At 31.1% G+C, this 18276-nt stretch overlaps 1 pseudogene; it reads right to left on the bottom strand.

The window, feature by feature from the left end:
* Window positions 1-4258: 4258 nt before the first annotated feature.
* Window positions 4259-8196, bottom strand: LOC111378639 (annotated as a pseudogene).
* Between the last annotated feature and the right edge of the window lie 10080 nt (window positions 8197-18276).

Raw genomic sequence — 18276 nt, 5'->3', positions numbered from 1 at the left:
AAATTTGACCTGAATTTGGTTCATTGGTGCGTTTCCTATCAAATCTGACTAAAATTTCACGTGACTTTGGTTCATTGACAAATTTCGAATCAAATTTGACTGCGATTTTTTCCGTTGGCACGTTATCAATCAAATTTGACTAAAATGTTATCTGAATTTTGTTCATAGGTGCATTTTCAATCGAATTTGACTAAAATTTTGATCTGGTAATACTAATTCATCTTCTAAGCTTATCCTGTTTCAAGATACTTTGAAATATTGAGCTTATGTAGATTTGCATCAACACATTTCCCGTACAAAAGGCTGATTGTTTCTAAGGTCGTGCACTGTATCATTTCTGTAATCTCACAATCCTTTGTAACAATGGATCTGAATTGTGACTCTTAGAAATAAAAAATCTCCTAGAATGTGAAATATAATTATCCGGCCTTTAAGATTGGCACCTGATTTTTGAATTTTATCTTGACGGATGAGATGTCAGTGTCTCCTGAAGCCCCATACTTGGGTACTCACATATGCAATTCTATCATGGAAGTCGATTCTACTTCTATTCATTTCAACCAACATATATTGAATTCTTTACTGCATCTTTAACATTCTTTTCCCATTTCTTTTGTTTCTATTTTACGTGCAGCTCATGGAGAACTTGATTCCAGTGGTAGAGGGGAAGAGACCTCCAAGGATTCTGAGGAGAGTGCGTTCCATGAACTTTTAGGTAGTCTCGAAGTTATGATTGATGATAAATACTGAAGAAACTAGTTCATTGTTGACTGCTGGAGTTTTAGTAATGTCGCTGGAAGACATTCTGATCCGGGAAAAAGATCTGGTTGGATATTGATTTGATAGTGAACTTTCTACCGAGATAAAAGCTGAATGTAGCTGTTGAAGCCTTTAAGTGATCTAAGTTGATTTTTTGATGGATATGTTTGGTGGGTATCAGCTGCAATATGTGCAGTTTTTCTGCATAGTTTGGTGTTGTAGATAAAGAAATCTTTTACAGACTAGCTTTACCGATTGCCGCGTCCGGATGACTGTAGAAATAGGCTATAATTTATACCAATGACATATTTTCCTGATCCAACAAAACAATATTGCATTAGAAACTAAATCAGAAGACACATTTTATGTTATGGCTGCACCCATTTATTACTGCATCAACAACTATGTATTTGTTGATCTTGAAATTTATGTTTCGTTGCAGATTTGTTCTCTCTTGAAATCATTTGTGAGCTTATAACTAGTGGGCATATTTGCTTCTTGAGTTTACCAATTTACCATTCTTTAATATTATATTTTCAGAAATATCAAAGTTTGAGAAACTTTCTATAATTCAGGTCATAATTAAAAAAAAAAATTTGTATGAAAGTGGGCAATAATTGATTTGTATAAGGTAAATATGTAACCTGAATGGGCGTTTATTAAATGATGGTTGATTTTTATCTCTCATCATATTCATTTCCTGAAAATCTGTATGCGTCTTCCATATTTCAACATCTCTAAGAATAAAGAGAGAAATTGTGGCTCTATGGATACGAATTTCCTCCACATGTTTTCGGTCACAAGTACCATTCTACATTTTACAATGGATCACAACATCATTTTGCAAATCGCAGTAAGGAGACATCTGGAATTATGTCTATGAGAAGGTGTGGCAAGATTTCTATAAGAAGGTGCATGTCAGGATCTTGCCACGCATAATTATGTCTCATTTTCTTAAAAGATAATTAAGAAATTACAAATATGCAAGTTGCAAGGATGCTTCTTGTAGTAATTTCTCTTAACACATTACTAATTCTTCTGGCGTGGATTTACTTGAAGTAAACATGTATACTTGGAATTATAAATGGAGAATTTGTTGCTCACTTCATCTTAATGGGTCGACACATGAAAACCAAGAAATTGCCTGCAAAAGAAACATATCAAATATTACACTTAAAACCAATAACAGAAAGCTTGCAAGTTCTTCACAATTTTTTCTTGAATCGACAAGAATTTGCAACACCTGGCAATAACATGTACAGAAAAACGGTGCCTGAAGCGTGCAAATATCATACTTACCCCCTCCGTGGAAACCAAGTGCGCAGTATTGGAGTATAATGAACAAGTTTTTAGCTCTCTTTTTCCTTGGTACTATCCAATCCTTTGGACGAAATGTGCTATGAAAGTTCAGATTTAAAAGAAATACAGAAGGCTCCATCAAACTTCTACAACTTGACATGGAGAGGAATTCACAGAAACCAGCACTAACCAAGAAGTTCTTCTCTTTGTTCCATTGTTCTACCAACTATTTAGCGTGCATGTTCTTCAAACGACAAAATCTATCTCTAATTCCTTGATTTTAATTAGTAAAATAGAAGCTAAAATTTAGAAGGTACTATGACTTGCCTTAGAGACTAAATATACCAGGTACACAAGCATCTATAATCAAAATGAAAGCATGGTTAGAAATCCTGAAGTAAGAACTGAAGAGTATTTGGAAAGTTTTAAAAGTAAACACAAATTTGATGAGCAAACAAGTGATTTTACCAATTTTCACATTTGATGCTGAAGAAAGAAGTGAATAAGAATGACAGTGTCATTAAAAAAAGTCCGAAGTATGAAATAAACAAATGTTGAAAAGAAATAGAAACATTACTAAATTAATTAAATAGATAAGGTGTATAGAGTACAAGAAACTTAATGATTTATTTTCCACATATGATAACCTATCTAGTGCATATATAGCATACATGAAATTGTTCTTCTGTCCATAGTGGGCATGATAAGATTGTTCATTTGCTGATATGGCATGAGAACCTTACTTACAGGTTCTCTCCACATGTCAGAATTTTAAATAAGGTTTTATTCAACGATGACAAGATAAGACTTTCCACTGTGGATAGGAGAACAGGAGTAATGGCATGCATAGGCTTTGCTTCAGTATCCTAAAAGCACTAAAAGGGCAATGTTTTATCTAGGTAAGATGACAATTTGGAGGCTAGTCAACAGGAAAAGAAACAGTTAAAATTCTTGTAGCCAATACCTAAGGCCTAGGCTAAAGTATAGTCTATTCCCTTGTGTCAAGGATTAAGTTGAGGCCGACACCCTTGAAGCCAATGTCGATGTCCTATAAGCTAAGGATGGGCCGACCTTAACCTAGGAGGGTCGCCTAGGGATCAAAGAGCAGTCGTCATTGAAATCCGAAGCATGTACATGAGTGCTTAATCTTAATAAGTTGCTCTAGTGCACAAAGAACCTTACTAAATTCAAGAAGGAAAATCTCAATTTGATAAACATGGGATAGTGAGCCAAAGATATTTTGCTATAAAGCTGCTCGAGTTAAAGATGTTTCTTTAGTCTTGACACCTTACATTCTATAAATACTCTCATGGTCAATGGCGGATTTAATGGGGCTAAGCTAGGCTTCAGCTCCATTCCCCCTAGTCCATTTCAATTTTTGAAGGATAATTTATATATATAAGTAAAAAATAAAAATAAAATTTATGTGTAATTTTTATTTTTTGACATCTTGGTTTAGGCTTCCTGTAGACAATAGTAATTGACAATACTTCCAATTGTAAAATATATTACATGTTACATTTGTAAAAAAATAGTTCCATTCGTAAGACTTAATTTGATATTGTTGTGCTTTTAAGAGAGTTGATTTTTATTGTGTCAAGGAAAAAATCAGTTACGTGTTTTATGTATTTTTAATGTGAATATTATTATTATTATAAAATAGAACACCGAAGATGAATTAATTTTATGAATGGGTTGAAATTGTTTTTAATAATGAAAAATTGAAAAAACTAAAATAACATAAAACAGAATATGAAAAATTGCCATTTTACATAAAAATCATTTTTTTTAATTACAAAAAAAAAAAAAACTGCGCTTATTCGAAAAGCAAAAAAATATTTTTTTAAATAAAAAAAAAAAAAAAAAAAAAAAAACTGCGCTTATTCGAAAAGCAGCATTTCTGACGTTAAAAACAATCTCAAACCATGCATAAAACTCACATTGATTCTCTCTGGAACTTGATTCATGAAACTATAAAATGCTAATAGAAGTGGTTGTCAAGACAGATAAGTCAGGATTTTTCATTTTTATTCTTCTTATTTTTTGAAGGTAAAAACCCTGCCACGAGTAAAAGGTAGTAATTATAATCTAGTTCTACAGCAGAGTCATAAACATAATAAAAACAATCTCCCTTTCGTGTGAAGAGGAGAATAAGATACAATGATGATAATAAAGGCACTGAATTTCTTTATTCCCAAGCTTACTTGGTGTCAAAGCTGCTCAAGCAGATTGCAAAAGCCTGAAAAGCAGATAGGGGATATCGATAATCCATCGTGAACATATCCTTGCCGACTTTGCCAAATTGGAGGATGATTTTGTCGTGGTCAGATGGGTTGGCTGAGAAGGCGGTGGTGCATTAGTGGCGGCAGCCGGTGGTTGTGTGGAGGCGATCAATTGAAAGTTCTTGACCGATGCAACTGTCACCCGTCCTCTGAAATTGAGGCACCAGCATTGTAATTGTTCGTGCCATCTCGGCGCCTTGTTCTTGAGAATCAAGGGTCTTCCTTTACCATCATCGTCCTCATTGCACACGCCAGCAATATCGGAAAACCGTGAGCTACTGAACTCGGTCGAGTGATCAAGAGATTTCAAGAAAGAAATGCTCCGGAACGAGTCCTCAAGGGACCTTGGAATGAGTTCAGGTTGTCCGGGGACCACGCCTCCGGGATCAACTGCTGAGGCAGGTATTGAGTGCATGACGCAGTTCATCCTGCGTGGTCCCCGTGTCCCAAGCACGTTCAGTTCGTACGTGATTTGGGCTATGGTGTAAGTGCCAGTAGGCACTTTGGGAGATACTTTCTTGGAGTTGAATCTTCGACTAGTTTTCCCAGGTGGAGGAACATGTGAACAAGTATGAGGAGGCTGTGTATCATACATTAAAAATTTCGTGCCGAGAAAATTTGATCTGCAACAATCAGTAAGATTTAGTATTGAGGATAGATAAATTACTATTATCATCATCATCATCCAAGACAAACACTACAATAGGATAAACATATATAAAAGCACCAGTCTTGAGAAGAAAGCATAAACTGAACATATATACAATCAAGACCTTTGAAGCAAAAGCACGCCGACAAGGACCACAAGGTGTCCTATACCCTATTTTTCTAGTACAAAGTTGAAATGGTAAATCAAATTTCGTGCCAAGTACTTGAGGCCTTGGAGGCGATACAAAGGAACATTTTTAATTCTCTCATAGAAGTTGAATGCGTTTCAGTCTACGGCACCAGGAGATATATATATACAAGTACAGATTTTACTGAATCCATACATTTTTTGCACGTTAAAAACCAATGATAAAAATGATAACCGATTAACCGAATTTTGTGAGTACCGGGCACCAATTAAGTTCCCCTAGATTGTGTAAGTCAAGCATAATTCAGGCAAATATACAAGGATAATTCATTTCATTCGCTTCTGCAAGTCTAAGAAAACTTCTCTGGATCTTGCCCTTGGCCTTAAATAATGTACCATTGACTTGTTTGCTTCCTTATTTAAGATAAATTAACTTCTAAAGAAATTATATAACAACCAATTTTACTAAAGTTGCTTCAATATGAATTTCCATCCACCTAAAATTGCCACTAATCATCTTTAGCACATGGCGAAGGAAGTATGATAATTTCTGTTGTCTTCTTGTGCATTCTAATGTTATTCTTGAGCCTCCCTTTTGTTCTTTTGCTTGGTTCTTTATTTAATAGATCTTTTGCTCCTCTTAATGTTACATTAATTGATTATTTGTAAATGATTTATGTTTATTTATGCCAGAAGACACATCCGAGAAAACATTCAATACGAATTCTTTTTCAACACAATTTTTAAATATTACTTTTACATTTGGACACTTTCCTGGTTTCATCCTATTGGTATGCATTCTCAAAAGAATGTAATGTCACCAACAAAACTATACAACTCTACTCAACACAGGAGAAACAATCATTATTTTTCCAAATCAGACATTGACATAAATTAGTATGATAGCTTCTAAGAAATCCCTATAAGTAGAATATCAATTATAAACTCCAGTATGTATCCCCATAAGAAATTTGTCTCTCTCGTACTTTCTCAAGACATCACAAGAAACATTTAACTAACATGGGAGAAAGTAATAACACAAAGGCAGATATAATAGAATAAAAAAAAATTTATAATCAATGTTACCTTAGTTTTCCAATATATGTGCTGCTTGATCTAGAAATATTATCTGCGCCCATTGAGATAACATACTCTGTACAAGTAGTTCGTCGAGTTCTTTTTGCAGAGAGAAGAAATTTTCCATTTTCTACTAGCAAAGCTGGTAAAATTAAATTGCAACTAACATAAGAACAGGAACAAATAGGCAAAAGTGAAGGGAGTGCAAACACCAAAAAGGTTCAGTTCATGATAATATTCTTCTTCACAACTGTCCATGCAATCAGACACATTATGTGCAGATATGGAAAACTACTACTTGTCAACAGCATATGAATCTCAAAATGAAAGATTCAAGATCATGTTTCCACAAATTTGTTTTATGCTTCTAACCACAGAATTGCTCTGTACATCACAGTTCTTGAAGAGATGATATTCTTGCTTACATTACTCAATTACTATCAAGTGGATATCAAGGAGGGGAGTTTCCACAAAAAACAATTGTAGCATATTTGTGAAATCATCATTAAAGAGTTCAACATTCTCCAGATTAAATAATCTATTTAGAAAAATAGCTCTACATTACTTATGTAGAGACTAGTTGGATAGCCATTATGCGGGCCATTTTTGTACTTCTAAAGTGCGTAAAATTTATTTTCTACTAGTTTGTACATGAATATATGATGTTAGATTTTATAATGATCATGAGACCAACCTCATTTTGCTTTCTCAGTTTGTAACATAATATCAGCTACCTTTTGTAGCCAAACAAATAATTTTTTTGTTAAAAAAAGAAGTCATGTGTGTCAATGGAAGCACCTTCTAACATGACGCAAAATATATATACTACTAATAGTAAGCGTTCACGATATTATAGAGATCTCCTTTGATACAAAAAGTCAGGTTAACGATGAAGTACCATTTAAACACCCAATACTACAAATACATAATTAACTTCAGAAGGTCTAGAGAATGCATACCAGGACTCAGACACAAGAAAAGATGGTACGTCAAATTATACTTGTCCCTCCTGATGAAGCATTGAATGGTTCCATCACGAGGCCCTGGCTACGAAGAAAATAAGCATGATTCAGTATTTGCTTTCATAGAACCAATAAGCAAATGCATATAATTGTTAAACACAGGTAACTAAACAACATTAAGATACGCAAAAAAATGTTATTATTAAGTATCTCGCACAATACCAAAGCAAGACAAGTGGTGCAAAGTCACCTGCTTCAAAGAAATTGGAAAAGTAAGTTTCCCACAGATTTCTGGACCCGTGACAATTTCCTTGCACATGCTCCTCCATGACCTACAAACAGCTGCACAAGCTACCACATGCTTCCTAGCAGGCCATGTGCTCTCATTCTCTTCTAACCTTTTAATCACATCGTAAAGTAGCTCCTGTGGTAGATTAGCCCAACGACTATTTTGAATTACCAAAGTTTGGTTATTTATATCATGAAATGAACCATGAGATTTTCCCTTGTGATGTCCAGGCAGCCTTACATCAAAACTATGCCGGGATAAGCTCCCAAAACTATCTGGTATATCCCGAGCTATGTAGCAGAATGACATCTAACCTCAAACTAGTAAACCAGAACCAAGATGTCTAAATTAATATCAGGCACTTTTTTGAACCTTGGTAGTATTTCAAAAGTCGTTTCCCAATAGATTAAATACCCATTTACATCTATTTTAGTCTGCAAATGAGCAAAAGTAAATAGTTTCAGAGACAAAAATATATAGCCAAAAAGAAAAGAGAAAAGGGGTGCGTTAGAAAAGGCATTTATAGATAGGAAAAAAAAAGAGAAAAGGGGAACTTAGAAAAGGACAACTTCACATGGACATTAAAGTCGATTCAATCACATACTTTTGTTGGATACAGCTTATCTTTAAGTTTTTAAAGTGAACTTGGTTTTCATATTTTCACTTGCCCCAATCAAAGTCAACTTTATGCAGAATTATATCCAAACATTAATTAAATTAGTCTGGTCTCAATGGAAATATATCGACCCATGTATTAATATAGACTCAAACGAATTCGTTAGCGGTTAGCTACATAACGACAATATTGATTTGTAAGTTTGGTACTAAGGACCTAAAAATATAAAGCTAAATCACAGAGATAGGGTAATAATCTTTGGAGCTTAAGATGTGACTCTGAAACTTATATTTTGGACCAAAAAAGAAATTGAAGAAATAAAAAAATAAAAATCATTTTGATTTTAAAAAAAAAAAAAAAAACCTTCAATGGTATCAACAAGAAAAAAAAGGTAGCTAACCAGCTAAAAGGGCTGTAAGCAAATACAAGCTTCATAGCTTCTTCAGAGATCTGCAAGAACCATAAAAATTATATAATTTATTTTATTTTATTTTATTTTTTGATTTAAAAGCCCTAACATCCAAAATGCACAAATTTCACCAAACTTTACCCTTTCGACAAATCATCAATATTAACAAAAGACCACTCTTTAGCACTCTCAAAATAAAACTAAACTGTCACAGAGATAGAAAAATAAATATATAGATAAATTAGGAAGATCCAGAAAACCCAAACTCAACTGAATCCGCACAGTGTTCAACGCTTTGAAAACCAGCAGTGTTAAAATTCAAAAAGATAATCAAATGTGAACAGAAACATGAAACATTTAAGTACCTATATAACCAAAAATTCGAAGGTTGAGAAAAGCAGATCAAGACATATACCTCAGGAATACAAATTCTTGAAAACCCACGCCTACATTTTTGTATATATATGTGTATGTATATTCAAACCCAAAAATTCAGTCTACTTTCACAAACCCACCACCGAAAGAGACTCATCCGCACTATAAGCTCGGATTTAAATCTGATTCAAGAAAGAGCTAGAGAGGAGGACGAGGGAGGAGTTAATGGTTAACTTATGTCTTTGTGTTAATTGAAATTTAAAATTGAAATGTCGAGTGTTTGACCATTTGAATATGTTTTTACTAGTACAACTGTTAAATTTTAAAAAATATCGGATTTATAGTGAGTAATGTACATTATTTTTCAAAATTTAATAAATAATGTACAATATTTTTCAAAATTCAATAGTCAAAACTCGATATTTTAAATTTCAATAAGCAATTGAAAACATCTAAGTTCAATGATCAAAACTCGACATTTTAAATTTCAGTCACCAATCAAAGATATGAATCTAAGGTCATTGGAACAATTAACTCAAGAAGAGAGTATAAGAATAAAGTAATAAATAGTTAATACTCTACTTTAGAGTTAATTGTTTCAATGATCACTGAATTTAGGTTTATGTCATTAATTCACCATTGAAATTTAAAATATCGAGTTTTGATCAACGAATTTTGAAAAATATTGTACGTTACTTTTTAATATAGATATTGAATTTTAAAAAATATTGAATTTACAGTGAGTAATGTAAATTCAAGTCCTAAAATAGTTGTACTTCAAAAGACAAATCACGGATTCTTTGTCACTTTTGGTAACAATTATATATACAATGTTAAGTGCTTGTTTGGTAGGAATTTTGATAATAAATTTTTTGACTGTTAGAGATAAAGTGAGTTCTATTTGTGAGAGAAGAATTCAAAAATGACGACTGAAATAGTGAGATAACGGTCAAAAAATTGATTTTAATTGGCTTAAAATCTAAACTAAACAAACTCTAAATTGAAATAAAAATATATGTATAGTAATTAAATTAAACTAAATTACAGTTGAATGACTAACATGAATTTGACCCTATAAGTTGAGTGACTTCTTTTGAAAATTTTGCCCAAAGACCAGGATCAAGGGCCTGTTTGGCTAGAATGAAAAATGGAAGGTAAAATAATTTTTAGTTCTTTATGTGAAAAGATTATTTCAGAGCTGAGAACAGTGGAAGGTAAATCGTAAATTTTATTTCTTTATTTGGAAAGAATATTTCAGAGCTGAGAAAAGTAAAAAGTAGAAACACCATGCTAGAATAGATAAGCTAAATTATATTTGGTTCTATTATTAGAAATAATTTATGAGACTTGTGCAAAGTAAATTGCCACATGTCCATTTAAGAACGAAAATTCTAAATAAATTAAATAGCGAAGATACTTTTCACTCTTTCATAATTTTTATTTAATATTCTCAAAGAATAAGGCATTACGTAAACATGCAATCAATATTTATATACTCTTACATGTTAGTGAAAAGCAAATTTATATTTCTCATTTTACCTTTCACTTTATATTATTTTAAAATTCTTATTACATTATAATTAAATTCTTTTTCTTTTCTTTCTTCTTAATTAGCTTCCTCGATTAACTATGCTGCCAACTTTATTGGATTTTGTAGTTCTATGACAATACTTGCTTCAATTTTCTAAATTTATAATTATTAATCTTATTTGCAAAATGTATAATTTTTTATGAAATGAATCGCATTTCATATTTTTAGAATGTTATAATGACTTTTTATAATACTATTTCTTTTAACTAAACCGGATTTTGCTCAAATCCTTCGAACCAGTTGGTCCAAACAACCTTTTTTTTTTTTGGCAAATTTTCAACAATTTTTATTATTTTTTTAAATTCACTACTTGGAGTCTTGGAGAATGCACAATTTCAAACCAAGGACCTCAAGCTTGCTAGGGTCATGCTTTTCCACAAGGATAAACATTCCATATTACCCCTATTGTCTTAATTGAAACATACAAATATGGGATATTGATTCTCAATAAAATAAATACTATATTAATTTTCTTCTATTTTTCTTCTTAGTTATATAACACTTTATCAAAATGACACGTCATTGATTTTATCGTTCAAGAATGTCCAACTCAAAATACAAATTATTAAAAATTATTCCCTATGGATACGAAGAAAAAGGTGATACTATTTCATCTATATTCCAAAAGCAATCCTAAAGGCAGCAAGTTGACTATTATCGTCTATATCATGTCATTGAGTTTTATCTTTTGACATATCAAATCAATTACATAAAGAACCAAAAAGAATATTATTTTATTATTTTTGAAGAAATCAAAATTTTATATGTAAAATCTATTTGTCATAAATACATTGATGCTCCTGTAAAAGCATGATCTATATACCAATACTTCATTAATCTAGAAAAATATTTAGTATTGTTTCAAATAACAAATATACATATTGAATGATATTTGTATTAAGTTTTTTTTAAAGGTAAGAAACGAGAACATTTAAATATTTCGAAAAAATAAAAATATAAGCATAAACAATAGACAAAAAACATTGCAAAGAAATTATTTGCTACATTTAAAGAATGTTGCCAGAAAGTTATTAGCGACTTTTAAAGAATGTTGCAAAAATGTTATTAACAACAATCAATGAACATTACAAAAAACAAACGACGACGTTCTTTAAAGGTCTTTCACAACAATCATTGAACGATGTCATATCCTTCAACTCTACGGAGAAACCAAGGTTTTACAACTTTTTTGATCATTACAAAATGATATTTTTGTTTTAGTGTTAGCGTAGCACTTGTAACTAATTATCTACTTTGCAATATTTGTGTAAAATACTTGGCACTGTAAGCATATAATCTACTTTGAACTTTTGGATCTACATGAAATTAGCGAAAATAAAGATTTAATAAATTTAAAATTAGTTATGTGAATTGCTTTTTATAATAATAATAATAATAATAATAATAATAATAATAATAATAATAATAATAATATTATTATTATTATTATTATTATTATTGTTGTTGTTGTTGTTGTTGTTGTTGTTGTTGTTGTTGTTGTTGTTGTTGTTGTTTCTTCGTAACCTTAAGTTCTAAGACAAAATTAAATATTTGAATATTGATTAGTTGTAAAGAAAAAATTAAAAAAAAATGCATATCGACGGCATAAATCATTCATTTTTCTATGCTTCATTTCGCTAGGTCGTAAAGACTAGGAAATAAATCTATATTGATTAGGTCGTAACAATAAAATGAAAGTAGTACATATTTATTACATATATAATTTTTTTGTCATTTCATTATTGTTGGAGACAACTTATAGAAATAAGCCATGTAAGGATTAATTTTTGATATATTTGTTCGACCAATTTTAACTCGCAGGAGCGTGATCAAAACACAATTTATATGAACGAAAATTTGGACAAAGTTTCAGTATATATAAATGTGGTAAACGATTACACAAAACAAGAGCTAAGAAGGAATAAAAAATAGAGAATAATCCAAGCAGAGACGTTATCTTCGTCCTTAAGATAAATTGCCTTGCTACGGTGCTCATAGTGAATAACAATTGTCTCTCAAGATACAATGAATTTACAATTTGTGGTAGCAGCAGTTCAAACCACAAGAAACCAGGAAATTTTTGACAGAATTTTCCCTCTACAAAAAAAATGCATGAAAATGTTATAAAAATAGAAATGAAAGAATTGCAAGAGAATAATGAGTGCTCAACGCAAATTAGTGTATTCAAAACCATGTCCTTAGGGTCCTATTTATAGATATAGAAAGAATACAAATGAAGTAGTGTGAGCCAAAACCTGCATTCTTTCAAAAAGTTGCAACACTTGGTCAAAACCTGTATCATTTCAAAAACTTGCAACACTTGATTTTTTCCAATTTTGGACCGCAATTTTTCATTCATTCAAAATTGGTTTCGAGATTCCAAATATATCATAATGATCTACTCCACGAGTAGAATAAGTTGGTCTATTTACTTTTATAATCTGACTATCAAATCAAGTCCAAATATTTGATTGAAGTTGACACAAAGTCACATCTTTTCATTTTCCACTTTTACACTTAACCAATTTTCAGTTATTTTTGAACCAATTCTAACAATTATGTCCGTAAAGACAAAATTAAATTAATTAATATCTACTGCATAAATCTTTTTTTTTATTTTGGTTTTATCTTATAATAGGCCGTAAACAACAGAACTAAAAAATTAACATAAATTTCATGATTCTTTTTCTCCTCATTTTCATAAGGTCAAGTTAAAAACAACTTATAGAAAGAGTGCAAATCGAGTGCATAAATTATTTTATCATTTTGCAGTGTTAGGTAGTAAAGACAAAATCAAATTAATAAATGGACAATAATAAAGCCATAAACATCTAAAAAAAAAACCTAAAAATGACGATTGAAAGAGTTCTAGCCTTAAATAAATGAAAAATCAAGTATATACTGGAAAGAAATTAATAGATCAAAACGTAAGATATATAGACATAATTCAAGCAAATAGATGTGAATAAGAACATGCCATCCACAGATAGAAACTAGAAACAACGTCACTTGCCCTCCGAGACATAACCTAATGGGGTAAAGGATAGGAGTGAGGTAGTCTCAACTTTACTGCCAGCCGCAATGTGAGGGTTCGATTCCTCAGATATGAAATTGGACTCTTTGTGGGAACCAGTAAACGGACAAGCTTTTGTTCCCTGACCTGTTGGAATACATCCCGAGATTTACCTCATTCACAATGCTCCAGGGATGGGACGGTGGGGTCCTCAAGGTTGATGCTCAACCTTTAGAAAGAACATCACTTAGCCAAAAAGAAAAATGGTACAAAAATAGTGATTTATGTACCCGTTAAAATCAAGAATGGGGATAATGATATTGTAAGAAGTAAGCTTGTTCAAAATTGAAGAGCAAACTAAAATAATGTTTTCTCAAAGCATAAGAAGCACTTGTAGTTGTTGGAGAGAAGTAAAAAATGCCAACGATATCCCTCCATTTCTTGTCCGTACTTTTTCGAAGAGAAAAATAAATAAATTATAAAGGGAAAAAGAATTTGTTAATTTTAAAGAACAAAAAATATTATTTGTTCACCAACCTTGTCATAACCTCCCCTCTTGGTAACCCATACAACACATGCAGGTTTAACTCCTTCCCTCCAATCACAGGAAACCTTGCATAAAATCCAACAATAATTATACATAGCCAAAATGGTAACACCATTTTGTAAAGTGGATCTTATAGCATGTTTGGTAAGATGAATAGAACAGATAGTATTGGACGGCAGCAATGATGGAAAATAGTAAAAATATTATTTATAGATCTGCCAAGTTTTCTGTTTAGAAATTACACTGTTAAAGACAAGAAGAAAATGCAGTTAATTTATCTATACATAAACTTTGTACCCATGATAAAATGGAAGGTCTAGAGATTGCTCATAAAGAGAGTAGGATCCATAACAACGACTTCGTGAGTGGCCACTAGCACCCGAAAAGGGTATATCCTTTTATGCCATTTCCAACAAATATAGGTTCCTCAGAAGATAAGAACTCGCTAGAGTAGTCACCGAAAAAATTATGAAAACGAACGAAGAAAAAAAAATGGACAGAGGCTTAATTGAGAGATTGCTAGAAGTTATGGATATAAAAAGGAGAGAATGGTTTGTAGATAACTGCTAGACGGTTCATTTTAACTCAATCTAATCTTAAGTATTATGTCTCTTCAAGTTCATCAAACAGTGTAATTTTAATAACTTGACTTGCCAAGAGAATTGGACAATAACTTTTGTGGCAGTGAAATTACCTGATGTATGGTTCAAAATTTTTTATCTTCTTAGCAATTACAATTAATTGTCTACTAGTGCAATATTTGGGCCATACTTGTGGCTCTAAACTTTAAAATCCATATTGAATTTTCATATCTGCTCCATCTATCAATTTTTCTGATATTATTACGTCAGGTTGTAAAGACAAAATTAAAAAAATTAATATACAAATCAATTATTTTGTCATTTTATGCCGTTAGGTTGTAAAGACAAAATCAATTAATAAATGGACAATAGTAAAGCATTAAACATCAACCTAAAAATGACGATGAAAAGTGTTCTAACCTAACCTTAAATAAATAAATGTAAATTCAAGTGTATATTTGAAAAGAAATTAACAGATCAAAACATAAGATATGTAACAAAATCCAAACAAATAGATGCAAATAAAAACATGCCATCCACAAATAGAACCTAGAAAGAACATCATTCAGCCACAAAAGCGAAAAGGTAAAATTGAAAAGAAAAAAAAATAGTGATACATGTATCGGTTGGATCAAGTATGGAACAATGATGTCCTAAGAAGTAAGGTCGTTCATAATAGAAAAGAAAATTGAAATAACATTTCTCAAACCATAAGGAGTAAGGTTCATTTTTCCTCGTTTTCTTTACATTAGGTCGTAAATAATGATATGAAATTATTGCATATCTATTACGTATATCATTTTTTTGTAATTTCATTATGTATGGTAGCAAAGAAAAAATTAAACAAATTAATATCTATTACATAAATCATTTTTCTTTGTTTATATTACATTAGGCCGTAAACAACAAAACTAAAAAAAAACCAACTTTAATTTCATGAATCACTTTTCATCGTTATCATAAGGTCAAGTTGATAATGACAAATAGAAAGAAAGAAAATCGAGTGCATAAACTATTTTGATATTTTGCGCCGTTAGGTAGTAAAGACAAATCAAATTAATAAATGGACAATAGTAAAGCATTAAACATCTACAAAACCAAAAAGATGACGATGAAAAATGTCCTACCCTTAAATAAATGACAAATCATTTGTATACTGGAAAAGAAATTAATAGATCAAAATATAAGACATGCAAACAAAATTCAAGCAAATAGATGTAAATAAAAACATGCCATCCAAAAATAGAACTTAGAAACAATATCATTCGGCCAAAAGAGATAAAAAAAAATAAAAAATAAAAAAAATAATAAATGGTGTTACATGTACCTGTTGGATCGAGAATGAAATAACATTTTTTCAAAGCATAAGAAGCACTCCTAGTTGTTGGAGAGAAGTAAACAATTCCAATTATTTCCCTCATTTCTTATCCATACTTTTTCAAGAAAGTTTTGGAGAGAAAAATAAATAAATTAAATTACGAAAAAAGAAATATGATTTTAAAGGAACAAAAAATATTACATGTTAACCAACCTTGTCATAGCCTCCCCTCTTGGTAAACTCCAACACATGTAAGTTTAACTCCTCCCCTCCAATCACATGAATCTCACAACGAATCCCAAAATTTTCATACATAGCCCAAATGGTAGCAAAATTATGTAAAGTGGATCTTATGGTATATGTGTTTAGTAAGATAGACAAACTAGATAGCATTGCATGGTACGAATGATGAAAAAAATTATATTGGTATGAAATTGAATTGAAACATTCTAAACATAAACATCACAAATATATTTGTCTCGATATAAGATTAAACCATAAAATTTAAGTTTGCAAATTTATTCGTTTTGAATTAGATAAAAAAATATTATGTTGTGTGACTGTCACATATGAGATCGTAACCTAAATTATTTGTAGTATGTTATGTGATGGTGACATACTATATTGTGTAATTGTAACTTATAAAATTGGGTGTCTGTGATAACAATTTATAAATATGTGACACTATTTTGTGGTTTCATATCACTTTGAATGTGACCTAAAATGCGTCTATTTGAAAATTGTGACATCGAGCAAGAATTCTGACATGTTTCAAGATTGAAAGTTTCATTAAAAACATGAGAATGCCGTCACTAAATTTCATTATTAATATTATGATTTTCTCTTTTCAGATTTTGTGATTTTTAACTAAGAATACTATTTTAAAATTAATAAAGTGTATATTTATTGTATACTATTAACACATTTTTTTTTTGAACTTCTATTAATGATCTGATTAAAGATAATTAAATTTCAAAATCATGATTTTAAGCAATTAGTGGGCTATGAGCCCATTGATGGGGCTGATTTGTGGGTATATTGTTGAAGTTCTTGGGCTGGATGATGGGGTAGCCGCATGTAATGGAGAAGGCGATAGATTAGAGTCTAGCTTTGGACCTGATTTATGGAGCATGATTGCCTTCAATTGAGCTGTTTTGTTTAAATAAAAATTAGATTTTTATTAAATTTTGATAGAAATCAATAGAATGTATGGTTGAACTATTATTGATCCCATAAAATGTGTAATTAAAATTAATTGTGGACTTTAACTTAGATTTAATTTAATTTGAACCAAAAATGGGCCAAGTAAATTAATATCTACATAGTCATAACTAATAAAATATATTGTCTCGTTGTAATATTTTTTAAACTGACTGACAATTATTGGATTCTTATAATATAAGTTTATGCTATTTTTACTTTAAATACAAATTTGAAGAATTAAATAACAAAAATACTTAAATTGAGCAATCGATAATAAAAACATCATTTTTTTTGTCGTACGTAAAATCTAATTTCAATTCACAGCTTATATTCTTTATTTTCTAGAGTCTATTTAACGTCACTCTCTTCACCATATTACTTTTACAATTCTTCGTTCTTATGAAATGTGAAAATAATAATCGGTAGCATTTAGCAATATGAAATTTAAAATTAGTGTTCGATTTGAATTGAATTTATAAATTATTTTCTATCTAAACGGAGCTTTTTGAAAAAAATCAAAGAAGACATGATTCATTACTTGCAAAATTAAAAGATAACACAATAAAATAAACAAAATAACTTTATTGATGTGTCTTCATTCATAACTACACTTCGTACAGTGAAAGCATCTCCCATTCTCAGTAACTTTCAAAAACTAAACATCGTGTTCATGTACAAAAAAAAGTCTTTCTAGGATCAAAATCGAAAGAAGAAGTTCAAGATTTGTAATATAAGAAAAACAAGAATCATGGTTCAAGGATAGTATTCTGGCGGCACAATGGGCAGGTTTGACTGATATCCAACCACGTGTTTGACGCATTTGAAGTGAAATCCATGGTTGCATGTCGAAAGACACCAGAACAATTCCTGGTCTTTGAATTCAGATAGACGAATAGAGCATTCGCGATCTCCACTTTCTTGTTCAACGTAAATTTCGATGACTATTTCATCCTTCTTCCCTTCTATTATTTGGGATCGAGTTGAAGTTGGTGATGATGGTGGTGGTTGCGGCGGCGGTGATGATTGACGGTTTACATGTGGCAGCTCATTTTGTTCCGATTCTGCATATCTATCCTGCCTCTTTGTCAGCAAACATTGAATCAATAAAAACATCACAGTCGAGGCGAAAATAAATAGTAAAAGGTATAAAATATCATAC

The sequence above is a fragment of the Olea europaea genome, unplaced genomic scaffold, assembly GCF_002742605.1.
Source record: "Olea europaea var. sylvestris unplaced genomic scaffold, O_europaea_v1 scaffold1844, whole genome shotgun sequence".
NCBI classification, from domain to species: domain Eukaryota; kingdom Viridiplantae; phylum Streptophyta; class Magnoliopsida; order Lamiales; family Oleaceae; genus Olea; species Olea europaea.
Note: the sequence above shows the minus strand (reverse complement) of the source record. Positions and strands in the feature narration are given on the sequence as shown.